At 51.2% G+C, this 4,815-nt stretch overlaps 1 non-coding gene across 1 annotated transcript; it reads right to left on the reverse strand.

The window, feature by feature from the left end:
* Positions 1-2,503: 2,503 nt before the first annotated feature.
* LOC132242409 (small nucleolar RNA SNORA68) lies at positions 2,504-2,611 on the reverse strand. Its single transcript, XR_009454605.1, has one exon. It is a non-coding gene; the product is annotated as a small nucleolar RNA SNORA68 (small nucleolar RNA).
* Between the last annotated feature and the right edge of the window lie 2,204 nt (positions 2,612-4,815).

Here is a 4,815-nt window from a genome sequence, read left to right on the forward strand (position 1 = left end):
GGGGTGCCGGCTGAGGAACGAGGCCTGTGGTCTGCGTTAGTCATGCGGAGAACCACACGGAAAACCACACGTCTTGTTCTGAGAGGTGGTGACAAGGAGCCACGCCAGAGGAGAATGTCAGCAGAGGTTGAGAAGTCCCCATGGTAGGACCTTTGCGACGTGGGCACTTCTCTTGGAGGGGGGCTGTGGGAAGGACGGGGAGAAGGGCCTTGTTCCCAGTGAAATGCTGGCTGGAGAAATTCACGTGGTGCCCTGCAATGGCCTGCCCCACCTGCATTTCCTTGACCAGCGGACAGGCCTCCTGGAGATAACCACCTTGTTTCAGGAGGTCTCACCTTTCTCCCTCATTGGTTTGTAACCCCAGGTGTTTATCTGGTGACCTGGTGAAGTTGCTGTGAGGGGAAACCTTGGTCCAGAAAACAACAGTCTTCAGGCTTATGGGCAGCTGGTCACCAGGGAGAAAAGGGAGGATACTGAGATGAAAGAATGTCTTAGAGTTAACACCCAGGTCTTGATGACTCATGGGCTGGTCCTACCTCCCCTGGAAATGCTGCCCATGTCCTGGCAGGGAAGCCAAGGGGTAGGTGGGCATTGTCACACATTGCCCTGGAGGAAGGGTAGTTCTCAGGCACCATTCTCATGGTGTCACTCGGGCAGACCTGTCCTTTCTGTCTTGTCTTTTATTTGCTAAATTGTCCCAGGCCCTTCAGCTGAAGGAGAGTTCAGGCATATACATTCTCCTCTTATTATACATAAACATGTTCAGAATTTGTCCACTCTCAAGGACATTGTTTTCTTGTCCTCTTGAAAGACAGTTTATGGAAATATGAAAATAGCAAAAGGACATTTCAATGAGAAAAAGTACTTATCCTATCATCCCGTCCCCTTAGCATAATGATTTCCTCTTCCAGTATTTGCATGAGCATATATTTTACACATAATTCTAACCTTAATATAAATGTAACTTTTTTTAATTTTTAAAATTCAGAATGTTCGTTTAGCATGCTCTACTAGGGCTCAGAATAAGCCTGTGTTATTTTGTGTAACAAAAAGACCCGAAGACAAGTGGTTTAAACAAAACAGAAGTGTATTCCCCTTTCATGTGAGAATCCAGAGATAAGTTTCTGTCTCTACAACTACTACTGTGCTATTACCATACCACTGCCAGTACTACCACCACCACTGCCTACTATTACCACACCGCTCCCAGTACTACCACCACCACTGCCTGCTATTACCACACCGCTCCCAGTACTACCACCACCACTGCCTACTATTACCACACCGCTCCCAGTACTACCACCACGACTGCCTACTATTACCACACCGCTCCCAGTACTACCACCACGACTGCCTACTATTACCACACCGCTCCCAGTACTACCACCACCACTGCCTACTATTACCACACCGCTCCCAGTACTACCACCACCACTGCCTGCTATTACCACACCACTCCCAGTACTACCACCACGACTGCCTACTATTACCACACCGCTCCCAGTACTACCACCACCAGTATTATTGTTACCAGCTAACAACATTCATTAAGTATTTTGATGGCCAGGTAATGTGCTCTGTGCTTCAAATGCAACAATCCCTTCTAATCCTGCCAATACCTGAGGGGATTATTGTACCCATTTTGCAGATGAAGAAAAGTCATTCTCCCTAGGTCCCGTAGCCAGCACATGGCAGAGCCCAGGTAGGACTTCAGATGCTCTTTCTCAAATTGTTGTGCAACACGGTCACCAAGACTGGACGGACCAGAGATAGGATCCCGGCCAGAGTCCCCTAGCCTAATGTTTCGCTGGTTGACGAGGTAATCTGGCTCCTGCAGCTGGAAGCAAGCCGAGAGCAGCCTGGGATGCGGGGGGAGGACCTGAGGCTGGCTTCGCCGACTGGTTTAAAGGACCAGGGGGAGAAGGGCATATTGATCAGGGTTCCTGATGACAAGAAAGAGAAAGCACTCGTGCTGTGTAAGGAAACAAAGTTATTGACAGGATTGGAGGTGGTGCTGGGACTGCCGAGAAGGCTGAGGCCACGGCTCAGGGATGGGCAGGCAGGAGGGAAGCTAGGGGGCAGCCAGGGACCGGGGCAGGTGCCTACCAATCTGTCGAGCGTGCCGCTGCTGCTCCAACCCCGCTGCTTGTAGGGCTGCCTCCCACGGGCAACCTCGGCATAGCCACTGGCACCGCTGCCACTGCTGCTGTGGACACTGGACACGCTTCCGCTGCCTCTATCCGGCCAGGGGGATGCTCCTCCTGGTTCCTGGGTATTTCAATCAAGTGCAACCTTTGGGTGAACAGAACTTCATTCTTGTCTCTCACTGAAATTTTTCCCTGCACCCAAGTAAGAACTCAAAGAGGCCCCATGACTTTTCTGTTTACTCTTAGTAATATCTTATGTCACAGAGAGTCACAGAGCTCTCAGTTCTGTAGGTAGAGTGTCCCGTCCTGTGTATTAACCCAAACTCTGCACTTGGTTTTTTGTTTTTTTTCTCCAGGAGTGTACAACCTTCCAATTAACTTTGAGGGGCACAGCAACAGCCCCCAAAGGCGACAAGATCCACTTGCTGTTAGCACCTGTTTCTGCACTTGGTTTTGAGAGAGATCTCACTTCCCCTTCCAAGGCCGGCTTCGAGGCCAGGCTTGTCTCAGGGAGGGGGCAGGATCGGTTTCTTCCGTCTTTCTCTCTTCTTCTTCCTTCACTCTGTTTACTGGCTGTAAGCTGCAAGACTGGGCAAGGAGAAGGGGACTGTTAAAAAGAAAGTTCTTTCTAACAGCCAGCCCCGTACTCCTGGGATGGGGCTACCTGCTGACGCCACGGCAGCTCTCACAGGTTCTCAGCGACCTCAGTGTCGCTGGGCCTCTCCTGCAGCTCCTCAGCCTGACTGATTGCACTTGATCCTGATGGCACCCCGGCTTGGCAGCCCCTTAGAAATCCCGAAGCTTTCTTTCTGCTGAGGCCCCATCACTCCCCTGGGCCAGCTGTCATTTTAGAGGGAGCCCACATCTGCAAAAGGCCATTGTTATATTGCTATATCCACAAACCTTGCAAATAAGGCAGCAGAAACTCTTCTTTAAAAACTTTTTTAAAATTAATTTTTAGAGAGAGAGGAAGGGAGAGGAAGAGGGAGAGAAAAACATTGATGTGAGAGAGAAACATATGTCAGCTGCCTCCTGCACATCCCCTGCCAGGGATTGAACCCATAACTGGGCATGTGCCCTGACCGGGAATCGAACCTACAACTTTTCAGTGTATGAGACCATACCCAACCAACTGAGCCACACTGGCCAGGGCAGCAGAAACTCTTTTTTGTTCCAATTTGCCCCCTGTGGCCCATGTTCCTATGGAATCCCAGGTCCCTGAGGTTCATGCTTCCTTACCCACTGCTGGAGGGAGAGTTTTTTTTTCTCCATGCAGCAGTCTCTCTCTCTCTCTCTCTCTCTCTCTCTCTCTCTCTCTCTCTCTCTCTCTCTCTCTCTATGGGTCAGGAACCTCGTCTGCCTTGTTCATAACCAGAACTCCCACACAGAGGTCCAGGGGGTTCCCCAGGGCAGTGGGGTGGGGTGCGATCCTGAGGTGGGGGCAGGGAGTGACACTCATTGCCTGGGCCTCTCACACTGCCCAGAACCTCTCTAAATCACTCAGTGATCCCGTGACCACATCAGAGGCACCTGCTACGAGTGAGTGTCCTGACTTCTGAATTAATGGAGTTCCGCGTCAGGAAAATAACTTGGTGTGGAACAACTGTGCTTCTTTAGAGAAGGAAAAACATTGGCTCTCTAGCATTTACCTCCTTCACGGAGAGGAGAGCATGGGGGTTGCTGGCAGGTCAAGTGGAATATTCAGAATGGAAAGCTGGAGGCTCCTCATAGCTCTTCCCTAATGGGAATCAGCGGACCCAGCAAAGCACGCTGGTGGCAGCAGGAGGGTCACGGTCCCTTTCCAGGTCACACGGACCGTGGCCGGGGAGGTTGAGGGAGCCCTGCGTTAGCGGTCCAGTCATTCCACAAGGAGGTAGGTGTGGGGACTGCCGCTGCGCGCTGTGTAGTCGTTTCTCAGGTCACTGTAGTGACAGAAAAGCCGTGGCGAGCTCCTCCCACATGTGTACCAGCAGGACGGCAGGCAGGCGGGGCTCAGAGCAGTGGGAGGTAGGGAGTGAGCCCTGCCTTTAGGGGAGAAGCCAGGTCAGATGGCAATAATGCGAGTTAATATTTGCTTAGAATTTACCGTGTGCTGTGTGGGTACCAGAGATGTTCCTACCAGTCTGTGAAATAGATGTGGTCATTATCTCCTCTTCACATGAGAATGCTGAAGCTCAGTGGGTTAGCTGCTGGTCCCACGTCACACTGCTGATGCCTGACATGGCAAGGACCCCGATCCGAGTCTGCCTGCCCCACTGCCCGCACACCTCTGCGCTTCTGCTCGGAGCTCTCCTCCCACTGAAATGTGCCCAAATCCAGAGGCTGGAACAATAGTATTAAATGACAGCGGAGGTCCTGCTAAGTGTTAGCCACTGGGCAGAGGCTTTATGCACGTAAATGAATTTAATCCTCACCACAACCCAGCAAGGTGGGTGTTTTTACTCCCATTATGCAGATGAGATAGTCTCCGAGTTGAAATGAACCTCCCAAGTCACACAGCCACGAACAGGTAGATTCAGAATCTGAACCCAGGTTTAGTGACTTCAACGCTCCCTCGAAAGCATCATCCTGTGGGAAATGACTCCTTCAACAGGTATTTTTGAAGCACCTACCACATGCCAGGCACTGTGCTGGAGGGTAGGGAGTAGGCACCAAACAAAATTCTTGC

The sequence above is a fragment of the Myotis daubentonii genome, chromosome 9 (genome assembly GCF_963259705.1).
Source record: "Myotis daubentonii chromosome 9, mMyoDau2.1, whole genome shotgun sequence".
In the NCBI taxonomy this organism is placed as follows: Eukaryota; Metazoa; Chordata; class Mammalia; order Chiroptera; family Vespertilionidae; genus Myotis; species Myotis daubentonii.